General features: G+C 35.4%; 1 protein-coding gene and 1 long non-coding RNA gene across 2 annotated transcripts in view; one reads left to right on the top strand and one right to left on the bottom strand.

Moving 5' to 3' along the window:
- The window catches only part of LOC145278091 (protocadherin-11 X-linked-like), a 155,384-nt gene that overhangs the window by 25,560 nt on the left and 102,324 nt on the right, over window positions 1-27,500 (top strand). The window lies entirely within an intron of this gene.
- LOC145278092 (uncharacterized) overlaps window positions 25,569-27,500 on the bottom strand; it is a 170,465-nt gene continuing 168,533 nt past the window's right edge. The window contains exon 3 of the long non-coding RNA XR_013868334.1: window positions 25,569-25,695. This is a non-coding gene — a long non-coding RNA (uncharacterized LOC145278092). The remainder of the gene's footprint in view (window positions 25,696-27,500) is intronic.

Here is a 27,500-nt window from a genome sequence, read left to right on the forward strand (position 1 = left end):
AACTTACAGAAGTATTGAATTACAATAATATTAGAAAAAATAGAAGCTGAGTCAGTTTAATTGTAGCATAGTGCCCGTTTGAATATCTCGCCTATTTCTCTTTGCTTTCCTCCGCATAGACACGTGGCACAACGGATAAAAGCATTGATAACTACAAGTTCAAAGTGACAGGTTTCTGGAAGTTGGGTGTACAGGCCTTACTAAGTGCGACAAACAATAAAATATGCATTATTTGTATTCGTCGGACTATTGTTCGCATCTGGGGTTTCATTTTCACAACGTTTCGGCCGATGTAACCTCTGATTTTTTCAAGGTGTATATTGTAAAACTTGAAAATATGCATGGAATTTCGAACGGCACTCTTTATTTAGTCCATGGAAGCAGCATGCTCTGGTTTCGTTAGTCATACCCGAGATGAGGTCCTAGGTAATTCGTATTCTAAATATCGTTCTCATTGAAAAGTGAAACTTCAACCTCCAGAACAATGTAACTTACAACTGAATTTCACAAAATAATATACCCGTTACGCCTTCAGTCTTTTATTAACATTTCTAACCGATCATGTCTGGCGGAGCAAGAGCAATCTAAGCCCGTTGATTAAATTATGAGTCTGGTTCGAAATTTTATGTAAGTTTTAGAGTTCGTCACAACGATTTCCAAGTTTGAATAAACCTTGCAACAGAAATTTTCAATTCTCATCTAAACAAATTACAAAGCATGACGCACATTTTATTTGTTTTTTACTATTATCGACTATTTATTGAAATACGCTTAATCGTGCATTAATTCATGTAGATTTCGTATTTACTATTACAAAGACAATTATCTATTGAATATTATATTGTACCTAATAATTTAAGGTTGCTATTTTTCAAAGGTAAGGTAACCATTGAAATATAACGAGGTTAATACAAGAGTGTTCAATCCGAAGTAGAGCAAGTTACATTTTCAATTTGTCTTTACATAAGTCATGAACATGTTTCGGTCTTCTAGTACTTAGTAACTAGAGACCTCTTCCGGCAAAAATAAGCGTTGTTCTCTGAAGAGGTCTCTAGTTATTAAATACCAGGAGACCAAAACATGCTCATGGCTGTGTAGCAACAAATTACTGCTTATTGAAAATGGAAATTGTACCTACTATATAGCACTGATTTCAAAAGTAAAAAAAAAAAAATGATTTAGGTGCCATTAGCTAGAATCGAAACCAAAACATTTAATCTCCTACCGATGTAGCTATGAGGAGATAGGTGAGAAAGATTTAATATTAAACGATTTGTAGAAATTAATTAAATTTGGGCATGAGCAGAAAGAAATAAAAATACAGTGGACCCCCTACATACGAGATTCATTCGTTACTGGATGAAGGTCGTACCTCAAATTGAAATGGAACCATTCAGGGACGTAGTGAAACATGACACACTCGATCACCTAGCGGTTGCATCTGAAAACTCGTAACTTGGATTTTCGCTCGTATGTAGGGGAGGTTTTTTGCTCTGAAGCCATCTCGTGTCTCGAATTTCTCGTAACTTGGGTAGCTCGTATGTTGGGGGTCCACTGTATTATTTTTATTATTGGAATTCGTTTGAGATGAGCAATTTATTTATTTATGTATTTTTTTTTATTTGCAGACTATTATCCGCATCCTCATAGTTCTTGTTTAACAACGTTTCGGCCAACTATTCCTCTGGCTTTCGTCAGGTGGTAAACCTTGACGGGATAAGAATGCTGCTTCCTTTAACTTTATTCTTAGTAATTACTGCCTTCCATAGTTGTTGTCGTCTCACCATGTTTTAGGCCAAATAAGTCTCTGGCCAGCACAGTGGATAGAGACGTTGGATCTCTATGGTTCAAGGTGAAATTGTCTGAAGATAGCGGTTTTAATCTTTCGTAAAGCCGGCTAAATGCTTAGTTTGCTAAAACGTGGTGATACCACAACTATGGAAGGCAGTAATTATTCAGGATACAGTTAAGAGACTCAGTATTCCTATCTTTACGCGGTTTACTATCTGATGAAGGCCAGAGCAATAGTTGGCCGAAACGTTGTGAAATAACAACTAGAAGATGGCGCTAATAGTCTGCTAATAATTAAATAAATGTATAAATTGCACATCTAAAAAGGATTCCACTAATAAAAATGATATAACATAAGGCACGGACTTGATAATGGAAGACCAGAAAAGAAAAAAAAAAACTTGGATATATAAGACTAAAAATCAAACCGCGATCGTCTTTCGAGGCTTGTGGGGCAGTTGGTAGAGATTTAAAATCTCTACGGTTCCAGGGAAGCGTTGTCTGAATATAGCGGTTTTAATTTTACCCAAAGCCGACCAGAGGCTTAGTTGTGAGACGACAACAACCATGAAAGGCAGTAATTACTGAGGATACAGTTCAGAGATTCAGCAAATCATATCCTGTCTTGGTTATCACCTGACGAAAGCCAGAGGAATAGTTGGCTGAAACGTTGTGATGGGGTCAATAATCCGCAAATAATAAATAAATAAATAAATAAATAAATAAATAAGTAAAAATATTTTAAAATGGACATTTTTGCATTTTAACTTGCCTATATATTCCTGTACGTGTTATTTATCAATCGAAACAAAGATTGTACTCGTTGTAAACCACCACTATTCTGTGATTATCATTACCTGTTAATTTTATTGTTATGTGACCAGTAGTTTAAAAGTTTATCGGTTATATATTTACACACAGACACAGACACACACATATATATATCTACTGTTTTTATTTATATTGACAACGAAACAACAAAGAAAAATAAAACCGAATTTGAAGAAAAAAAAATTAAAAATAAAAGAGAGGCAACCAGTATTACATTATTTATATACTTAAGTATTGGCATAAAAATATAGTTTCGCTTGCATTCCCACTTTCATATAAACCCACAATGTATACCTGTACACAATTTCACATTGCGTTCCATAGTGTCGTTTATTCTGCACTTTCTGTACCAAGCCCTAATCCTAATCCTTAGCTAGCAGTATATGTAATCATATTATATACTAGCGGCTGCGCCGCGTCGGCTCACACAACGCCGAATCAAACAGAAAATCGAGTACACTCAACATTCTAACGTGATCATGAGTCTGTGCACACGTTATTTTTATAGCTTTTCCCTTACCGTGACGTCACTTCGCACACGGTTCACTACACATCGCGTTACCATCAACGCTTACTGTTTGAACTCGGAGTATGGGAAATTCCCATATGCACAAGACAAAATCACTGAAAAAAAATACCCTAACTAAGGGTAAGGATAATGAGTAAACATTGGATAAAATGATGGTTAAAATTATTACGAACTTGCCAGGATTCGACCCTGGACTCTTCTGATCCATAGTCAGACGTGTTATCCATTGCGCCACAAGTCCTCTCCGTATGCTGAAAGATGTTACCGCGACTGTATACAAACAGTATTTAATTCCCTTGACATGGGCAGGTAACTTTTTCGACAAAAAAACGAAACGGCCCCCAAACCCTTATTCGGGTTTTTTGTGTGACTCAGCATTGTTCGTTACCAACCATATACAGATAAGGATAATCTAGGGACTCATACCTTTCAGAGGACAAAAAGAATTTTTCAACTCGGTGCATCTGTTCGAACGTTTTATTGGTATACATATTCACACATAAATAAACATTTAGAATTTTATTAATAGTATAGAATAGATTAACTGTCAACTAACACTAATCTTAATTCTAACCCGATGCATATGTAAACATGACTTACAGAAGTAGGTCGGATGCGTACATGCGCACTGCGCATGATTCTCGATATTTAATTTGCAAAATATTTGTTCCATTAGTGGTGAAGATTATCTATAATTTTTTTTGTACAAAGAACGAGTTTTAACAGAATGTAATAATGAAAAAGCAAAAATTGAGAGATTATGTCTAGTCGAAAATTTGACAAAAACATGTAACAAACAAAGACTAGGTTTTCAATCTAGGCGGATTGAACCGGTTTTCTCTGCATGAGAAAATGCCACGCAATATTAAATCTACAAGCGGTTTTCAATCGCATATATATCCCAGATATGGAAGATGACGACGTTAGGTTTTTGCAATTCTTGCATAGAGATGTCGATGTTATCCTACTGGAATGGACTACACACGTTTACACACACATTAACATGTATACTCTCGTATGCCAACACGTTGTAAAATCAGTCGAAAAAAAGACAGGGAATAGAAAAGAACTCGCTGTTTCAGGTTTTAAGAAAAGACATTCACTTCTCATTCTCTCGTCACGTGTTACGGTTGTGACATCATTCACATCTCTAACGTGATCATGGGCCTGTGCACACGTTTTTTTTATAGCTTTTCCCTTACCGTGACGTCACTTCGCACACGGCTCAACATTTGCATACAACCGCCGTACACGCTCTCTTACATTTCACACAGCGCCTAGTTTTCCTAAATGGTCACTCGTCTGCTACTTAGCAGGTTCAACGTTGCTTAACTTTAACCAGAACCGGTGTGCAAACGTGATTATGCTGAATATAACGTGATCATTTCATATTTAACAAAGGAAGATGGTTATTATCAAATTCCAATTGACATACATCAAAGCAAAACACAATTTAACTTCTCAACAAGAAAGATATTTAAAGTGGAAAAGCTGATTCTATCGGAAATATGGGCGAAAACCAATAAAAAATGGCTACAATATTCCAATAGTTTTAAAACTACAATTGAATTTGGTTTTGTCTTTGCTGCATTTCTGCAAGTTCTTAGATGCAACCACGCATTTATAAGAAGCTTTGTCCGACGGTACGTTCGTTGCTTTTCTATACTTAATGTTGTAAAGGTACTTTTCGGTCTATCACATTTTAAAAATCATTTCTGTAAATGCTTGAATGCATATACGATTGGAATAGCACTTTTATTGTTAAGCGCCGATCTGGACTGCGCACATCTGAAGAATATCTTGTTTTTATGACTGCTTTTTAAGTATTCACATGGGTTTGTATCCGCCTTGTTTACGTCAAGGTTTCCCTAATTGGGCCCTACAAAGTGAGTGAGGCTGAAGTGCTCTGGAAGTCCTTTCTCAAAACGGACCAAATGCTTTAATGGCTGCAGACATTTAATTATTGATCTTTTTTTACTGGAAAGACATATGATACATAACTACAGACGTAAATGGTTTCACAATGGTTCATGAAAAGGAAATTTAAAAAAAAACACACATTTTTAAATGAAACAATTTTTGATTAATCAAAAATGAAAAATGGTTGTAAACATTATCATTCGTGTTAAAATTTAAAATTAATGTTTTTCGTATTTATTTTAGTAATTATCTTGTTAGTGCTCCGTAAAAAAACTTTGCCCCGCTCAAGGGCTTCATGGTGTCTTGAAGTTTGGAAACCCCTGGTCTACTTGAACAGTTTTAAATGTAGCTACACTGAAGAAAATATTACAGAGCGTTACAATGAAAGGGGCCCTATAGAAGACAACATTACAGCTTTAATTTAAAACTCTTATTGGAAAAATACATTCAAGTAACTTGATTATGTAGTAGAGCTGACATATATTCAATGTAACCGCCTTCAGCCTCAATCATCGCCTCGATTCAAGTCCGAAACTGAGAGCATGCCTTTTCTACAAGTGCCGGCGGGAGCTAGGCTGATGCGGGCGACCAGGCTGACTTTGGTGTTCTATTGTGGTGGTATTCTCAATGTATAACCAAACGAAATAATCCAGCGGATTCAGGTCGGGGTTGGGGAGTGAAGAAATGATAGAAGGGGATAAAGTCGTAGCACTCCTTCTGAAGCCAAACCTGGGTCTCTTTGGACTTCTGAGCCGGGACCGAGTTGTGCTATCACACCCAGGGTCTGCCAGCGGTCACCTGATTACACTAGATGGTCACCACTCTTTTCAGCACATCCAAGTACACTTTGGTGACTTTCAAACCGACTTCAGAGATGCGAGGTGGCATGATGTGGCCCTCACCTGAAACCACATCAAAAACCATAACCGTGGCCGGAAACTTTGTTTTCATCACCCTGTGTATGTCCCTGTTATTCGTGGCAATCTAGCGTTGCATTTTGGGGATGCTGGTAATGGTCATGTTGTCAGAACTTGGATCGGTAGAGAACATGCATTGTACAGCGGCGCATCTCTGATCTCGCTAATTGAACATTGTGTCACTTTTAGACATGATAGAATGCATCTATGGGAATTGTACACAACTGGCCAACTAGTAGATGATCTGCAACAAAAAAAAAGAAAGAAAAGAAAAGAAAAACGGTTTCCATCAAAAAAGAAAATGGAATCATGTCATCTTTTCTAGGGCGACAATTTTATCATTCCAGCCTGTACAAAGGTTGAGACTTGTCCTCACACACACACACACAAACACACACACACACATTATCGCCCGATATGAACTCTCTGGACTACTTCGTTTGGACATATGTCAAGAACATCACCAACATGACCTTCCACAACGCAAAAACCAGCCTGATCGCCGGCATCCTCCGGCACGTGAAAAAGGAATGCTCCTTTTTACGAACCCGTATCGAGGCAGTGATTGAGGTTGAAGGCGGTTTCATTGAATAGAGGTCAGCTCTACTACATAATCAAATTACCTGAAATAATTAAAAAAATAAAAGTTTTAAAATTAATCTGTAGTGTTGTTTTTAGGGCATCAATTTTATCGTTCAACCTTTTATCATTAACTTATTCGGTGGGAATAGAGTTTCGCAATTATTAGTGATGACTTCATAAATGAGATATTGTCTTTTATATTCCATCTTTTTGTGAAAGTCAAAGTTTCGGTTGATTTGATTTTTTGTATTTTGTTTGTAGTTAGTTCGACAATTGCACCATGCAACAAAGTGTATGCACCATTTCTTCGGTGAATCCGAATACAATGGTATGCAAAACTATAAGTAAGGCATTAATATGATTGTATCGAGGTTGAAAGACAACATCATGAATGATTAACTCGATAGGATTTTTCAAAATCTTTAGAGAAAGTAACTCAAGTTCATAATTCACCTTTTTTTTAATCAAAATTATCAGATTATTGGTAGCGGCAAATGTCAACATCCTAGCCAGAATATATCAACACATCCTTTCTTGATGAACATAATTTTTTTTATCTTTCCAATATTTTTCTTTCTTCTACACATTTTTATAGGAAACTAGAAAGCCTTTCGGCGTTGCTCGGTCGTAAGATACGCTTAAATATAATGTAATATATGCAGTTTCCGTATTATTATTATTATTATTATTATTATTATTATTATTATTATTATTATTGTTATTATTATTATTATTATTATTATTATTATTGTTATTATTATTATTATTATTATTATTATTATTATTATTATTATTATTATTGGCGGCTCACAAGGAGTTTTAACACAGGCCCCCAAGGATCTCTCCTTGAATACAGCCTGTAGTGTTCCCTGGAATCTGAGTGACAACTAGTCTCCCCAGATTTTTCGTACTTCCCACCTCTTCTGATAACATTCTCAAATGACTTTGATTTATCGCAACAGCCGTTTATCATTGATGTTTCGCTGACGGCGATCATTGCTCTCCACTGGAATTTGACTAGTAATAAGCCTCCCCAAGGTCCTAGTTATCTTCGCATTTGTCCAGCGGAGGTCTAGTTAGCGCTCTCTCCTTAGTCTTTCCATCCTTTTTTTATTATTATTATTATTATTATTATTATTATTATTATTATTATTATTATTATTATTATTATTATTAATTTATTTATTCATTTATTTATTTATTCTGAGTAGTCACACAAGCCATTATCAAAGATTTCTCTTTCAGAACAATTTGAGGTGTTCTCTGGAGTTTGAGTGACAACAAGTCTCCCCAGATTTCCAGTACTCTCCACCTCTTTCGATAACCTTTGCAAAAGAATTGGCGTCATTGCAACAGTTGCTTACTATAGATTTCTCGTTGGCACTGACCATTTGTCTTCACTGGAATTTGGGTGGCAAAAAGCCTTTCCACGGTCACATTCCTCTTTGCACTCAACCAGTGGAGGTTTGGTTAATGCTTTCTCTCCCCCGTCTTTCCATCCTCTTTGATCCTCCTCATTTATTTACTGTGGTGCTAGATCATGGTGACACACACAAGAAGGGGGTTGTATGATTATACCTTTCATTCCATGTGGCGTTCCTTTGTTTTACATTTGTAACCGTTTCTGTACGTTCAGCTTGTTTCTCTTGTTCATGTGTGTTAGTCCTCACATTCAAAGGTTTTCCTTACTATTTCTGAAGTTTTCATTAATGTTATCCGTTGTATTTTCTCAGCTATTATTATTATTATTATTATTATTATTATTATTATTATTATTATAAAATCGATGTTCTATTGATTATTATATTGTACCCAATATATAGTACTGAATTTAAAAGTGAAAAAATAAATTTAAAAAATATCCACTAGAATCCAAACCAAAACGTATAACTCTCCACCATTATTCGTTTCCATCTGAGCTAACTCCACACACGTATAACATCTTAAAAATAACGTTGTTAAAGGTATGAATGTATATTTGCGCATGCATAAAAGTAACGCAGTAAATAAAAAATATGACATCGCTGCCATCCGCTAAAATCAAAATGAACTTTCGTCTTCTAATGTGGTTTCGATATATCCAGTTTGCCAAAGCATTTTGGATTCGCCAATGCTTTGTACTAGTATGGCTACCAGTTTTCTTCTTTTTTTTACATGGAGGTCACCACTTATCAAGGCCGGGAAGCAACTCGGGGATAAGGGTGTTGCTAAATGATATGGCTATTAAAATAGAATAGTTAAAAAAAATGAATGTAGATGAAAACTTTTTTTTTTTAACTTGTCTCTTCTTTTTAAACAATGTAAAAGGCTGGATAATCTATTACCAATATTAGATTTTGGTTGGTTGTTTTTGCTTTACGACATATCAACCCTTTTCGGGTTATTTAATGCTGAATCCAAAGATTTTGAAGGAAAAATTTTTAATAGAATATATTTGTTGTTTTCACGTCGGTTTCTGTTTAACCCATAGTTGAGACCCTAACAGGTACTACCACTCCGGGTCAGAGTGGACCTGGGAGCAATGGTAATTAAAGGGTGGCTCCACAATCCCCAAAGCCCACAAGCTGGGGGCTCACTTCTGGATATAGTTTAAGGTCACATCCAGGACCACTAATATTAGAGTTTTTGATGAAGGAAAGCGTACTTCTAAAGTAGTCATCCCCAACCATTTCTTCCCTGCACCTTCTCTCTTATAGACGCAATGTAACTAGTTTCAGTATTTTTATAATATTATGAGATCGGCGCCTGGCATTGCCCGGTCGTAATATACTCTTAAATATATTTTAATTTATGCGGATTTCGTATTTATTATTATATTGTCAATTTTCTATGTAGTGTACCCAATATATCGTAGTGATTACAAAAGTAAAAAAAAAAATTATAATTAAAAAGTATGACTTTGCTGGCATCAACTAGAATCGAAGCTAAAACTTATACCACTACAGCCTTACCCGTTACCGTTCCAACTATCGGCAGAGCGATAAGAAATAGTTAAAAAGCACCGACTTTATCGTATTGTTATATATTTGTATATGTGTACAAATAACACGCTCGCCAATTTACATTTTCTTTCAATTTTAATATTTAACAAGTATTTTATCGGCTAAAATCCTATCAGACAACAGTCCACAAAAATACAATTATTTGGCTTGTCTCGTGCAGCGCTGAGATTTGGAGTCTCGGGGGAGATGCATTTTGAAAAAAAAAAATAGGAACAGGCAGACAAATACAGACCTAGTGTGTTTTATAAATTCGATTGTAGCACTTGTTCTTTAGAATTGTTTCATTTATGTCCTGCTTCCTTTGTTCCAGATCTTTATACTCGTAGGTCTGTTGGTCTTCGCCAATTCGTTGTTTTTTATATCTCGTTATTATATATCTTCTTATTCCAGTAGCTTTTTTCAAAGAATTGCTTGTTTGTGAAATTCTCTTCTTGCGAACTATTTTCTTAATTAATTATAGCCAGGGCTTTTTCAAGACTAAGGTCAATAGATATTTCCTGTATTTGCAATAATTATCTTTCGTTTTTGTTAGCGCATTACATCAAGTAACTTCTTGTCTTCTCCGGAGATATTTCCATACCCCCCCCCTACTTCAATGTAATAGAGAGAAATCTAACTCACTGGCTGTTTGATTTTGTTCAATCTTGATATTGAAGCTACCACAAGTAACAAATGCAAAAGATATGTTTCAGCCACGTGCACGAATTTGGTTCCGATGACCGCAAGAGAATCAATATTTTATGGTAAAAAGGGAGAAGGTAAATAAAAAAAAATGGGGAGTTTGCAGAGTAGCCAACAAGCGCAAAACGGTTTTAAATTTCAAAGATATAACAAATAAATGTTACCAAAGGCAAGATAAGTCACTCTTTTACTTACCTGAATAAGTTTATAAAAACATTTACTTATTTCGAAACGCAAGTAGTGCGGAGTTAGGAAGTCTTGATAATCGCTTAAATAATGCAAACAAAACAAAATACTAATAGAAGTTTAACCAATAACTGTCACGGTGACACTTTTGGGATATATTTCTATGAGTATTTTGTTTATTTTCCGAGTTTTGAGCAATTATTGACACTGTATTTTTCGGCCATGTCAGTTTAACTTACTAACTCGGCGCTACTTGCTTTTCGAACGGAATAAGCGCTTTAAAATACGTTAAAGCTATCCAAGTAGGTAGAAGAATAACTTATCTTACTTTTTATAATATTTATTTGCCATATATTTGACTTTTTGCCCTTTTTTTGTTTGTTGGCTTCCCTGCTAAATCCGAGAACGTTTGGAACTACTAAATTTTATCCAGAGACAGACAGACAAATAGAATTACGATACTTTATATATTAGATGATAAATATTTGTTTAAACTGAGCAATTTACTTAATGTGTTACTTCGAGCGCGCATGCGCGCGTGTGTTTGTGTGTGTGTGTGGAGAATTGTCGATCAGCGTTCTACTTAAGAATCTGTCGGAAAGCAGCACGAGAAACGGTCGGGAATAACTAATGTGGACACTTGAAAGGAAGATGGTCTTGGTAAATATTTGAAAATTAAACAGAATATAAATAAATAAATATAATTGCTACGATCATCAGCGATATACGCTTAACAGTATTATATTTCAAAAGATTACAAATTGATGAAGAGATTTCTTACGTACTCGTCATTTATCGTATTGAACTTAATCTTATTTCATTTATATATATATATATATATATATACATATATATATATATACATGTATATATACATATATATACATATATATACATGTATATATACATATATATACATATATATATACATATATATATATATATATATATATATATATATATATATATATTTCTAATACAGCCAAGAATGGCTTCTGTCGCCAGGTTCGAATCTATCGACTGGTGTTAATCGTGACACCCTGCACTGATGATTCCTGAAAGGATGAAACATTAGTGTCCGTAGGTATTTAATAATTATTATAGTAATAATTATATATATATATATATATATATATATATATATATATATATATATATATCTTATTTCAGAGTAAGTCTTAAAAGTCAAGGGGTTACTTGCCGTGTCAGAAGCGATCTTATCTGGACTCCAAACACTACGAGGATACTTCCAATAGTAAAGCCTCCTTGTTTTTTTTTTACTTAAAAAATCTGAAGAACTAAGTTGAAGATCTTTATCTTATTTCATATCTATGGTTGAACACGGGATCCTGGTTGCTGAGCCGCAGATATATATATATATATATATATATATATATATATATATATATATATATATATATATATATATATATATATAGTCTTTAAAACTAACCTTTAAAACTATACAAAAAATATTTGTTATCATTCGTTAGAAAACCATCTAGTCAGTAAGTCATTTAATCACCTGCAATTACTGCATCAACTCGTTCTCGAATTTACTATAATACCAATAATTTATTTTTCAACGGATCATCAGTTGTTTACCATGAAACACTGTTTCGGGGATTTAATATATATAAAGCATACAGAGTAAGAACTCGTCTTCTTGCTTGCACTACAAAGAGCATAATCACGTTGATGACCTGTTCTCGTTAGATCACCGAAGTTGCCATTGACCCTAGCCGATACCAAATTTGGGAATATGAGGGGATGTATAGGTTAATGGGTGTGTATAATACATCAAGGATATTAACGCACCTGCCTTGCACAGTTCTAGGTTACTCTTCAGTAAGGGATAGCAACGGTTAGCCTCACTCTGATATTCTGAAGAGTTACCGTAGAGAAAGTAGATGAAGTTCCTCAACAATGGTGAAGGTATCTCATCGAGACATTGTTGAAAAACCAAACCGGATTGAGGAAGCTGGTTGATCGTGTACTGCAGTCTTTTAGTAATGACGTCACGAACAAAAGACACGTTTTCAATTTGTCATGAACCAGGATGAAAGTAGTAAGGCACAATAAACTGTCATGAGAACGCTCATATCACTGCACAATTAAGTCTAATCAGAGATAACAACATATAATAACATGCATGTACTTAAATCCGAAAGCATTTCCTTGAACATTTACGTTGAATCTATTATCACGAAACTGCTTCCCTGCACACTATAACTACGTCGTTTTTAAATTCAATATAATAAATATTTGTTGACTAGTCTTCTGAAGTAATCAGTTTGTGTCTATGTTCTTCCTTTGCAATCCTCTCATGGTATTGTTCATCATCTACTTGACAATCTCATTAACGCTCATTTTCATGTTAATTAATTCTGGTAATTATTAGCTCATCTTCTATATTAGTAAAATGAAGTTTTCTTTTCCTCTAAACCCAGTCTTCCTAGAACTATAAACACATGCTCTATATATAATTCAAACAAGATAATGATTCTTGCCAAAAACTAACGCACGTCTCCAGAAATTAACAGTTACATTCATTCCATTTCAGAATTTCCTACATTAATTCCGACCAACCTGACTCTCACAAAACAGTCACACTTAGAGGTTAAAGAATACTACTTAAATTGTCCCATCAATCCCCGGGAATTCTCTATAATTTTGTATATTTTAGCTCAATCTCTTATTAGTGTATAAAATATATGCATCTGTGTTCTAAAAAATTATGTTCCTCACATTTAGAAAGGTACACATTATACAGAAGGTAATCTCTATTTGCTGTCGTCAGACGCAATACGATTTGATGACGTTAAGTTTTGCTATTAAGTTCCGCCATTCTCTGACACATAGCGCCTTCTATTCCATAGTGGTTACCCATCTAGTACTGCGCACACTAAACATTGCTTAACTTCGATGATCTAACGGAAATCGGCGTGTTAACGTGATTATGCTGTATGTCGAAATTAAGTTGTGAGAATTTGTATAGATAGAGACAAGCAGTGAAATTTATATACATTCTTGTCTACAAATCCAGATTAAAAACTCCGTAAAAGTCACTCGAAAATTCGATGATGTCGCATGTTCCACGTTAATAGTATTTGCTGCTTTTGGATTTCGTGCGATTGTGCCATACACTTTCCCATTCGGCAGATACTTTCGCACCTGCCACGTCACTTATAGGTGAAGACATAAAACAGTTGCTCATTGAATCGTCACGCAAGAGAGAGAAAATATTCATTGCACATGGATCTCCTTTCACGGCGCCACACGGTTGACTGGATCAATAAAGTATGCAAACTGTGCCTCTGAATATAATGTAAGACTCCTCCTTTCCCCAAAAGAGCCAAATGTTGGCCGTGGATAGTGATTCCGATTTCTAATTTTTGAAGACGAGATCCTAGTTGCTGAGCAGCAAATTGCTATCCAAGTAAAAAGCCATTAGATACAATAGGCCTCTTCGGCTTTTACTTGAACTGACCGGGAGATCGATGGGGTTCGATCCGATTAATCGACTGATCTCGCTATGTTTCTTGTAATATATAATCTATAACTAACAGCTTGCTCTTCCTCACAATCATTATAGCACTGACATACATTCTCAAATATGTGCCTTGAAGCGAAGATTAATGGTCAATATATTTAGAAGATGACTTCTAAGCTAAGATGAATGGCCTCATCAACCGTGGTCATGTTGTATCTTTCAGTAATAATTATGAGTAACATTGCAGCCCGCAAGCAGCATCGGTCCCGTCTGTTTTCTTTTGTGATACGTAGATGTTCATACTGTAAATACTGGAATCTTACAGAGATATCAATCATATCAGTTATAGCTGTCACGGGGCTGATGAAGAAGAACCTGAAGTCCTATGTAACTAATAGTCCTGGTGGACCAAGTACAAAAGAGATCCAGACAATTGCACTTAAGGGAATAACGAGGATACCAAAAAGAGCTCTCGGTTGGTTTCAATAAAAAGCAGGGCAATGTTGGCAGCTGGTTTGGCCGCCCCATATCCAGTATTACAATCTTCAAAGGAAGAAAATTAATAAATGAATAAATAAATAAATAAATAGCGTTTATTAAATGACGTTTTCGTTTAGTTCCCTTTTCGTTTCTTCACATACAGAATTATTTCTGGAAATATTTGGAAATTAAATATTCTTTTTGTAGCGTAAATTTTTCGAGTCAAAAGCAATATATCCTAACTATTGTTATGGCGCCGAAATACTATTTTCATCTCATATATTATTTTTTACAACGTTTCCATCGATATAAATTCTGCATATCTCTGAACTCTGTACTCTGAATGGAATTTCGATCTGAACTATTTAATCCACAGGGGGTAGATTGTTCTCGTTCCACCAACCATGATCCGATAGATGTGTTATGTAATAGTTATTTTATTCTCAGCATCGCGTGCAATGAGAATTTGACCGTCAAGTTGCAGAATGATATCAAATAGAAGTGACTGTTAAGCAAGACGTGGTCTTCGGATCAGTGTAGTATCTGTTCTTCAGATGCTACACTTCAATTTCTTGTTCTCTGTCAGTGGAGGAGAAATCCTTCACGACTGAGACAATTTTTATTTTTGTTCCTTTTTCTCCACATTAAAAAACGAGCCTGGTGTCTAACTCTGTCCCGTGGTGAGACATTGTAAATAGGAACACTTATACTCATTGCACTGCGGAATTATGTTGTTATATATTTGTGCAAATTGCAATTCGTATTTATATAGTCGGAGACACGTCATGTTTTTTCCGCCTTTAGTTGTATTTAAATACAATGACTCCAATATTTGTTGGAGTAAAAGTTTTAAACGTTGACCTCTGCAGTCGCTACGAAATTACTCAGAAAATTTTTGGTCTAAACATTTGATATTTTACATAAAGTGTATTCACACGTAAGGCAAGTTATGAACAGTACATAGGGCCCGAGCAAAGCTGGGCGGAACTGCTAGTACTTAACTAAAGATGATCATCCCATAAGAAAACCGAAAAAGTTAATAAGGAATTAAAACAATATGCAAATTAGCTAGATCTTTTGCTAGTGAATGTAATTCCACAGCCTATATATAAGAAAGTTGTATTTTCTTTTTGAATAAATAGGAAAAAGAGTTTTTAATATGGATATCAATACATAAAAAAAATAAAAAAAATTCATAGGAGTTTAGAAGAAGAAAAAGATAGATAAAATATGTATTGTCTAATCGTGGTGATCCGATGATCTGCGGTTGTTAGCCGTTGTATAACAAAGTTTATCCTTGTCAGTATTTAAATTAGTGACCATTTTAAAATAATATGTGCCGAAAATTGAAAAGTAGCTATGTTTTTAAAACCATATGTATTATATTTCTTTTTTTTTTGTTTCTATGTTCGACATTTTCTTGGAAACTACTGGGCCGATTTTGTTGAAATTTTGAATCGACGTTTATCATGATAGAATGCAGCGAAATGAGTATTATGGAACCCGTTCTATGCATAGGAATTCACAGAGATGAGTATTTAATGAAATCACCACAATACCACATTTACTCTAGAGGTTTATTATAAAACACTAATTCTAAGCTAAAAGTTTAGTCATTTCTGAAATACGTCGGATAGTTATTAATCTCTCTTCTCCATATCAGCGAAATAGTTGGGTAAACTGGACTTTCTACTATAGAGCTTTGTCATAAATCACTCATTCTACGTCAACGGCCTATAACTATTGCCCGTTTTAACGCGCTAGAAATTCTAGCCTTTTCTGCTACTCCTCGGATAGTTATAAACCTGTCTCTCCTCTCCTTTATATTAGCGAAGTTGAAGGATAGACTGGATTTTTTTCAAACAACTACTCTAGGAGAAGAACATTTTCGAAATTACACCGATCCTATGATTATCTGAGGATTTATTTCAACCGCCCTGTATTTATTGTTGTCACTAAGTGCGGTTAGTGATTCCGCAACTCTTACTTCACTATACACTTTTCAACGCATATGCATCTTTTAGAGAGTACCTATTGTCTCTCGTGACAGAAAAGGATTAATCGATCAGTTGCTGTAAATGGAAGAGTGTGAAAAAATCAAAACAATATTCGTCATAATCAATCATAGGTGTCATTTTCAACGTGACGTTGAATCGATCTGCAATAGTCCAAACTTTCAACAACCGTAAATTGAATTTTACGACTTTTTAAAAATTATTGATTTATTTTCTAGTATTCGTATTACCATTAGTTGTTATATTATATTAGGAATGCTTAGCATAATGTAATTCCAGATTTTTAGAGGACGAAAAAGTAAAATTATTGCCCCAGAGAAAACAACACTGCAGTTTTATTTTTAAAGTTTTCATTGAAATAATCAATTCAGATAACTTGACTATGTAATAGAGTTGATAACTATTCAATGTAGATGCCTTCGGCCTCAATAACTGCCCCGATACGGTCCCAGAACTGGGTTCATGCCTTTTCCTCAATCGCCGGCGGGAGCTCGGCGATCAGACTTGCTTTATTGTTGTGGGAGGTTATGTTGGTGATGTTTTTGACGTATGACCAAACGAAGTAGTCCAGCGAGTGTAAGTCGGGGTAGAAGGGAGGCCAGTGAGAGAAGGGTAGAAAGTCGTGTCTCTTTCGACCATAGACCCGCGCAGAGTCTTCCTGCCACACCATGAGTCTGCCAGCGGCCACCTGATTGTAACAGAATATCATCACACTCTTAAACACATACAGATACACTTTGGTGTTGACTTTCAAGCCGACTTCGAAGATGTGAGTTGGCATGATGTGGCCCTTACTGGAAACGACACCAAAGACCATAATCATAGCCGGAAACTTTGTTTTCATCACCTGGGCACGTCCTTGTTATTCGTGGCAATGTAGCGATTCATTTTGAGGGTGTTGGCTATGGCCCTGTTCTCATAACATAAATCAGTAGATAGCATAATTGTATAGCGGCGCATCTCCGATTTTGCTCGTTGAACATTGTGTCATTTTCAGACATGACAGAAGGCTCTTATCACTCTTGGGATGTGTACACGGCTGACTAACTAGTAGGTGGTCTGATGGTCTGAGACAAAAAAAGGAAATGGAATCATGTCGTCTGTTCAATGCGAGAATTATATATATATGTGTGTGTGTGTGTGTGTGTGTGTGTGTGTGTGTGTGTGTGTGTGTGTGTGTGTGTGTGTGTGTGTATTATGAATGGGTGTTGTCGAGTCTCGGAATTTTCCAATGATATTTTAGCGACGTTGAGTCAGGCCAGTACCAAAAACGTAATCATTTGAGAATAAGGGCTGCTGTATATATTCAGGTTCGTTGTGTGTAGAATACATCAAGGATATAAACGTCTTTGCTTTGCACAGTTTTATGCTAATGTACTTCAGACTTGTATTGTGAATGTTTTTGTTTTTTTCGAATCTGGGAATTACCCAATGTCAGTCGAACATTCAATCTTTACTTATTACGATCATGAGATGTTTTAAAAAAACAAACTTTTGTTTACCTTAAACAAGGCACAACTCTACTGAAACATAAGAGGCTGGTGTGAATTAAGGGCATTCTCAATGGGGGGGATGCGTGCAACAAGATGTTTGTTAACATAAGATTTAAATGTTTGCATTTTGGTACAGTCACGGGAACAGGAAAAAAAAAGGAATTTTAAAGTCTACTATTCGAAGAAAGAAACAATTAAGAGTAAATAATCTCTAGCATTGTGGGACCTTTATGGAAAACTAGTGGGATATGACTGACTCATGGATTGATCTGCGTGTTTATAATCCAACTTTGAAGCGATGGGATACAGAGTTAACGTGGCATCTTTAAGATGAGATCCTCTTTTTTTAAGCTTGTCAAAGAGAGAAATGCCAGTGGTTGCTGCATTAGACAACATATGACAACTCTACTCCTTGTATGGACGATTGGTGGACTTGTAGATATAGGATAGCGACAAGGAACCAACTTACGACGAATCTATTATGCAAGAGGATGACTCAACCAATATTATGTTTTTATATTAGACTTGAATGCAACCATTTTGTAGATGGTTTAGAAGCAGCCACGTTGTATTTTGTTTGACAGATGTGATATTCGAAGATAGAAATTTTATTCATAGAATTTCTTTTTTTTTTTTGGTTTTTGTCACAAAAAGAGAGATATATAAAGATAGGGGGAGTTCTTGCTGTGAACATGGTACCGGGCAAGGATTAGGGCTCATTACGATTACCATTATGATGCAATAGAGACAGGCTAGCAATATCTCGTATGTGTGAAAAGCCAATGACAGATAAAGAGATCGCCCTTTACTCTAGATCACGAGTCTCCAAACTACGGCCCGTAGACAAAATTTAGCCCGCCAAAATCTTTAATCCGACCCGCGAAGTAGTTTTTTGAAAACAAAAATATTTGGGAATTGTTTTTCAAAACATAATCAAAAAATGATTAAAAGAATAAGGTTGCGGAGAACCAATTTCAATAAAAAGCAAAGCTGATGAGCAAAACACGTTCAGGTCAGCTTTTTTTTATTGTAAGTTAAGCCTGTGTAGCTCTAGAAAGTCAGCAATATGGCCCAATTCCAAAAGTCTGAAGACCGCTTCTCTAGATTACCAGATCAATGTTCTACTATTCCAATCCAATTATTATTGCTTACTAAATTGTCAGTATTCGGTGTAGTTTGTCCCTGGAGTCTGCGATATGGACAGTGTCGTCCACGTACCTAAAATTGTTAATGTTGTGACCACCTATACTAACTCCCTCTTGTTTTTTAATGTTGCATAAGATAATTTCGCTGTAAATGTTGAAGGGGTCAGACGAGAAAACATACCCCTGTCTCACTGCTCTACGGATTGGCATGTAGTCGCTGCAGTCAATGTAAACGCTGATGGTTGTTTCCTGCTACAAAGAGAGGTTTCTGAGGACTCTAAGTTCTTTTCGTTGATGTTAAGCCGAGTCAAAATGTCGAACAAATCCGTGTTTCGGACATTGTCAAAGTCTTTATGCAGTTCATGAAGAACAAACATAGATCTTTGTGTGCCTCTATAAATCTTTCTATGTGTTTTCAAGGTTAAGATTACATTTTTTGTACCCTTATCAGCCCTTAAACCAAACTGTGCTTCAAATACCTCTGGCAGTATCTGGTCCCTAATTTTATTCATATACACACACAAAAGAATACCAGGTCGATGTGGTATAGTTTCAATCCTATTATTACTATTCAATGAATTTTTAATTACATCAAATCGTTGTTTATTCTAATCAATAAAACATATCCTGAGATGGTTTTCAAATTAAAAACTTGTTTCTTTCCTGTGAGTTCTCGTAATATAAGCCAGCAGAGGGGAGAAAAGGGTAAGAGTGTCAAACTCAGTTTATTTTAATTACTTATTTGGTACTTATGCAGAATACGGACCGCATTATCGTCGGCATATTCTGGGAAGGTTACGTAACCCATCGGAAGGTGCCGAAACGCTTAACCAATCAAATCTTGACGGCAAAACTTCACAAACGGTTTCTTTTGTTTAGTAGCATTTTACGGTATCTTTTGCTTTTAAATTAGTAGATTAAAGTCAATAATAATTAAAAATCCCTCCCGTTATGATAAAAATGGCTTTCTAAATGATAACTTTATTATTTCATTAAGGTCTATAAAATGCATAATACCATTTTTATTTTCATTGGAATTATATTGGGATGACTGTTTTTGATTATAATTTTATTTTCCCATTAATTTGTTAAGGTTTTTCTTCATTTTTAACTAGTGTTTCAGTAAAAAAAAAAGGGCGACTGGTCATCGTTTTCGTTTAAAAGTATGTTTTCGTTCGACGTCTTTTGAGTTTACGTAACCTGTCCGGAAAATGCCGATGATAACACTGTCTAAATTCTGCATAAGTACCACTTATTTTTATGGTCAAAATTTTACATTTATTTTGGTTCAATTCCCAATCGGTTTCCTTTATTTAGAACATATTTTCTAGCATGTTCGGTGACGTCATTCTTCACGTTGTTCAAACTTCTCTCAGTGAGATATGAGCCATAGCCTACAAATTTACATTTAGAAAAGAATAAAATCAAAACAAAAGAAAATGATCGTGTGGCGGTGATGTTTTTTGGGTATTGTTAAAAATGAAAATGGCGATCATCTGTTTCGTGAGACAATTGTTTTCTACATCTAATGCAATGTAGAGTCTTCTGTAGCTATACAGTCGAAGCAAGAGTTGCTTCTACAGATGCAGGCCTGCGCGGGTGATAAGGAGACCTAGATTTGACCAGTTATCAAGGTCTTTCTCTCAGCATAGCAGGAAAAGTCTGACTGAAAGGCAAGCCAATACTATCGGAGCCAACACAGCTGCAGTGTGACGTTGTCGTTACATACAAGCAAGTGGGAAAAACAAATAAAAATTCTGGTTAGCATTATTCTCTTTCTCAAGAAAAGTTTTTTTTATTACCGTTATAATTGTTTCGACATCACTTAAATGTCTATGATCATCGTCCATTTCGCCCAGTGTAGTCTTTTCCTCTCCGACTTCACGCCGGTCGCAACCAGCCATTATTCACCAGCGACTTTACACGTCCGTTTTCTTCGATGTCGACATTTTTCTGCCCCTAGCACGTAGTGTATTTTTCATTATTTTTTCTCGCGCACACTTCCTAATTTGCATATTCGCTTTGTTCGGTTACTGCTGCTGCTTATCTCTTCGCAAGCTAGCCAGTTATCTTTTGCTGCTGCTGATACTTTCCCACGCGCTCATACATGTTCTGCAGTGCTTCACCAACAGCCCATCGGAACTCGAAACTGGATTTTTGTCAGGGTTTACTACCTTAGCCTGTGTTTTTCTCAAAGCATCGACAAGGCTTGGAGCTATTTGCTCATACCTGGGAGACTTCTTACTTCTTAGTGTTAAAAATAGAGTTTAGTAATTAGTAGGAGATATTAACATGTTTCTGACAAAGAGATAATGATTGCTGTCAGAATCTATTTTATCAAACACTTATTGTTTAGCAAGATATTGACGTAGTATTTTTAGCTCCTTACATTAAGTGGCGTCATGCCTTTTCTGGGGCGATTTCTATGAAAATAAAAACAATAATTGGTTATTTTCATGGATGATGTAATACAGAGAGAATGATGCTTCGTGAGTTAGAAACAGAGTAATAAGGTCCTGTACCTATATTAGCTTACCAAAGCCTTCAAAGGGACGCAACTCTAAGCACTTGTATATAAAACTTACACCCTCCAGCACCACCTCTGTATGTAAGTCCAGTTCCTGACCGCCGATAGGTCTATGGAGACAATGGATACCGTCTGTAAGGTAACTTTGCGTGTTTTATTTTGAAGCAAGGTTCACGCAATTCTTATCCACACTTCTCTTCAATTCAATTCGTCTGAATTCCAGTAGGTAGAAGAACGTAACGTTAGATACGTAAATACATAACGCCTGATTAGTTATTAAAATTAGCAATTTATAGTATCGACACAAGCGACAGAATAATTAGAAGATTTGCCAATAGATTTTGAGAAGACTCGTTATCAGTCAACCGTCGACGATGACTGATAGAAATCCAGTGTGAGAAATGATAAAAGAAATATGAAATTATAAATGGCGTAGGGGAAAATGGCGGAGGGAAAAATGGCGGCAGATGACAAAAATGTTGACAACGTAGAGGTTTTTGTTTCAGAACAGTTCAACCGCGATTGTTAGGTTTCAAGAATGGACTTAGAATCGGAAACGTTGTTCAGCTATATTTTTAACAAGCAGGCATAAACGGTGATGTTCAGGATTGAATCAATAATAGTGAAACGGTTCCAATATTTCCCCGATTTTGATACAATTACCGATTCTGCTCTTAATTTCTGATTCGGCGGTCCTGGATATGACCTTAAACTATATCCAGTGGTGAGTCCCCAGCTTGTGGGCTTTGGGGAGTGTGGGGCGACCCTGTAATTGCCATTGCTCCCAAGTCCACTCTGACCCGGAGTGGAAGTACCTGTTAGGGTCCCAACTATGGGTTAAATAGAAACCGACTTGAAAACAACCAATGTATTCTATTAAAAAATCTTTCTTCAAAATCTTTGGATTCCGCATTAAATAACCTGAAAAGGGTTGATATGCCGTAAAACAAAAACAACCAACCAACCAATCTGGTTCGGATACAACTACCGATTCCGATAATCTATATATCAATACGATAGCGTGTGTGTTATTTTCTGTGTCACGCTTACATCGGGGCGTTTAATTGTTATGTACTTCCATTACTTGTAATAAATAAATTTACCAAGTATTCTTCATAAGTTTTGGTTTCGGTTTCGATTTAAGCTGATGGCACTAAAGTCATTTAATTTTTTAAGAATAATTTTACTAAGAATTCTTCAGAATTTTGATTTTGGTTTCGATTATAGCTGATGGCACTTAAGGAATATATTTCTTATGAAATAATTTTACCAAGAATTTTTATAAAGAATTTTACCAAGAATTTTTATAAAGAATTTTACCAAGAATTCCTCATAAGTTGTGGTTTTGGTTTCTATTATGGCTAACTAGCGTTGCTCGAGTGTTTGGAGGTGTGTGTTGAGCAAAAATAAATAAATAAATAAAATAAGTGGTAGTAGGCAGGTAGGCAGACTCGAACCTGTACCGCGAAGGAGGAAAAGAACGTGAAAAAAAAGTGACGTCTTTTCCGTTGGGTCCATCGTCAACCGGAAGTGGTGAAGGTTTAAATTAAGGCGAATCAATCGAAAAGAGGGGATGACGTTCGAAAATATCTTTGAAAAAAGCGATAGTTTGCATCGTCTGGATGTCTCATTCTGAATACTATACTTACAACCTTTCGCCCGATGTAACCTCTGACATTTTTCACGTGTATCTAGTTAAACTCTAGAACTTGGGAATTTGCACTGAATTTCGAACATAATCCTATATTTAATCCACGGCGGTAGCTTGCTCTCGTTCAGTCAGACCTGATGATTAATTTTCAATTGTATTCTTGTGATCGCTTGCACTGAGGATTGAACTTTCAACCTCCTGAAGAGTGTCACTTAGAACTGAATTTTCTCCATAACTGTATCCGTTATGCCATGGATCTTTGCACACAATTTTAATACGAATTTCAGGAACCTTCTTTTAAGCTGTACTCATCCATCTTTGTTTATTTGTACTGAAAATTCAGAAAATTTTGCTCGATATTCAGACTAGACCATCAAAACTTGTTATGCAATAAGTCTAATCATAAAAAAATCTGAAATAAAAGAATTCCTTTAATTTCAACGATATGTCTGGGTTTTTTTTTGTTTCTTTGTTTTTAACTAGACGCAGCCAATGCCAGTTCATGCAAAATGTTATCATTTAACCAGGTAACCAATGCGTAACTATTCTTTATATTTTATTTTGCGCGCGGACATTATACAGATAGTATTCGTGTATCCTTTCTCTCTATCCCCCTGATGTCATATCTGATTCAGAAACCAACAATAATAGTATCATTATTGTTGGTGTAGAGACACTCATATCGAATCAGCAAAACATTATTTCTGAATTTTTGTGATGAGGATTGACGATTTGGATTTTTTTTTTAACTGCAGTAGAACCACGGGATACGGAATTAAAATTAGTAACAAGATACAGTGCAGTATATAATACAATGTACATAATCAAATAACATTATAAATAATACCGTAAGGCGGGGCAAATACCGTAACCAGGGTGCGAACACACCATATTCCACGTCGTAACGTGAAAAAAACGTATCCTAGAGCCACAGTATCCCGGTGGTTTTACTGTACTGTTCTCGAGTGGTATTCTTATAACACTTAGGCCGATAGTATATATTGTTGAACTTGGAAATTTAAACTGAATTTCGACCGGATTTTTTTAAATTTAATCCACACGTATTACTCTTCTGAAGGTTGATCGTTCAATACTTAGTGCGAGCGATACCAAAAAATGCAATTGCGACTTATTTAAGACTTCCGCCTTGTAATGGCTGACGAGACGGCAGTGTCCAAAATCCCATGCAGATTCCCGAATTCAACTCAAATATTCTGGAATTCGATAAAATTCACCTGAAAAAGGTCGAAGTTACATCGGCCAAAACGTTGTTAGAAAAACACTTATGTTGGAAGCAGCAGTCCGAACAATTCGTTTGCCAGAATGAAGTAGAATAGTTTTTAAATATAGACTTCGATTTTTCTTCATTTTGGGGGGTGGGGGTGGGGAGGGGGCAATATAAGTATAAAAAGTACCTTTTCAGAAGGATTGCTAATTTTATATTATTTAGATTCTTTGGGCGATATTTCTCATCTTGAGTGTTATTCTCACAGCGTTTCGGCTGATGTAACCTCCGGCGTTCTTCACGTTTACCTTGTCGAACTCGGATATGTTTCTATTGAACTTGGAATTCTGCACGCAATTTTTCTTTTTATTTAATTGTCACCGCAAACAAGGCACAGTGCCACTTTGAAGTATAAGCTACTATCGGGGACATAAGTTGCAGAAATATTATGAAGGGAGATGATCAGCAATATGTCTGTTCACATTACGCTTGAACTTACACCTAGGGATTTCTACTGTGAATGGATGGAATTTAGCTGCTTGTCTGGTTTGTTGGGGGTATTTACAAGTAGCAGATGCACCAGGCTAAATGTGACAACAATACTTCATACATGGGCGAATGGTAGCCTTATAGAGGTACTTGATACTTTCAGGCGTAAGTAGTTTTCTAGCACGGTAGAGAGAACCCACCTTATTTCGAAAGGGACTGTTTATTTTTAAAAATGTTCTCATATATCATCAGTGTGAGCGATATTAATAACACAATTACGAGTTACGCAGAACAAGGGTGTTCGAATTTCCTTCTCGATTCCCAAGTTCAGCTGAAACATTTCCAAATTCGACAAGTTACATCTGAATAACATTCAAGTAACGAATAATAATCCAAATAATACAAACATATATGCAAGGGTTTGCCAGAACGAGGGGGAAATAGTTTTTTTTTTTAAATAATTATCTTTGTTTTTTCCTCCATATTTTTAGAAGCATAAGTTTCATAAAAACAAGCACTTTCAGAAGGTTTACGGAGATACATGCATTAAACCAAAAAAATCAAGTCTAATAGAATTTTCAATGACATTCTTAAAAAGCTTTTATTTGACACTCAGATCAGTATAGGAATTGATCAAGGTTTTTGGATTTCAGTTGTCTTATGGCTGCACAGGATTTCGCATATGCATAATAATATCGAACGATATCCACTTTCAAACTTCACATCCATGTTGGTGGTCTGAAAAATACATTCAAAATATTAAAACCATGAATTAATACACAGCAAAAGAATAACAATGAGATAATCAATAAAAGTAATTTCTGAGTAAAACTATTCAAATTGAATTTTCTATACTTAAAGTGTCTGATATAAAAATCAATTCATCGTTAAAATATATTTACCCTTAAATATAGGAAATATTATATATATGTATATATATATATGTATATATATATATATAAAACATATATATTTATATAACATATATATATATATATATGTATATATATAAAGTTGAGTTTTTTCTTGCTCTGATATTGATATTAAAAGCCTGTTTTTTCTATTTAAAACATTTACAAGGAATTACTTAACATACTTAGTCATGCATCTCGCGAGAGCTCGGACTTAAATGCTTAAGTGCTAAATAACAACTATAGCGCTGAATATTTTGGTTTTGATTCCAGCTGATGGCACCGAAGTCATCTTTTCTTTTTTTACTTTTGAAATCATTGTTAGATATATTGAATGCAATCAATTGCTCTACGAATATGAAATTTTCATAAATTAAAATGTTATATATAAGACTATTTTACATTTTACAACTGGCGATACCGGGCGGCCTTCTAGTATATATATATATATATATATATATATATATATATATATATATATATATATATATATACAGTGATGATCATATTTATTGGCACGGTAAAATAAAAGTTAAATTTTGTCTAATAAATTCTAAAAAAGGGATTAAATTAAAGAAAATAACAAAGTATATTATGTATTTTTAACTGGCCTTTCCGATGCAGCAATCGGATTTTAGAAAGAATAAATAACAAAGGAACAACAAACATAATTGCAAAAAACCCTTGTTCAAAATTATTGGCACGATTTATTTAATAATCAATTCTATAGCCTTTGGCCTTGATTACCTTCCTCAGTCGCTTTTCATAGTTTACAACCAAGTTGTTGCACTCTTCAGTAGTAATTTTAGCCCACTCTTCCTGACAATAATCCTCCAATTGAATAAGATTCTTAGGCTTCCTTTGCATTACCCTCAATTTTAATGTTCTCCATAAATTTTCGATTGGATTAAGGTCTGGGCTTTGTGATGGCCACTCCAAAACATTAATATGATTGTCCTCAAGCCATTTCTTAGTCAGTTTAGCCGAATGCTTTGGGTCATTATCTTGCATGAACCACCAACGACGACCAAGTGAGAGCTCTTTAGCAGAGTCTTTCAGGTTTTCATCCAATATTTTAACATAATCTTCCTTTTTTATGCTACCTGTGACCTTAACAAGTCGCCCTGGTCCAGAGGCAGCAAAGGATCCCCAAAACATCAAACTGCCTCCACCGTGCTTCACTGTGGGTATGGTGTTCTTAGGCAGGAAAGCTTCGCCAGATTTTCTGTAAATATAAGACACTTTATTATGGCCAAATAACTCTATTTTCGTTTCGTCAGTCCATAGAACACGTTTCCAGAATGCAACATCTTTATCAATATGACGTTTTGCAAAGGCTAGCCTTGCTTTCAGGTGCATAGGCTTCAATAAGGGAGTCTTTCTCGGACGACATGCTTTTAAACCAGTTCTCTTCAAAACTCTACCAACTGTATGTCGAGATACATTCACTCCAGAGGTGGTCTGTTCATCAACAATCTCCCCAACAGAGATCCTTGGGTTTTGTTTTACTTGTCGAACAATTTTCCGTTCATCTCTTGGGGAAAGAATCCTTTTTCTCCCTCTACCCTCTAAACTCATAACGTGGCCTTGCGATTTGAACTTGTTTATTATGGCTCTAACAGTGGATTTGGG

Source organism: Euprymna scolopes, chromosome 6 (assembly GCF_053919585.1).
Source record: "Euprymna scolopes isolate OS-2025 chromosome 6, ASM5391958v1, whole genome shotgun sequence".
NCBI lineage: Eukaryota > Metazoa > Mollusca > Cephalopoda > Sepiida > Sepiolidae > Euprymna > Euprymna scolopes.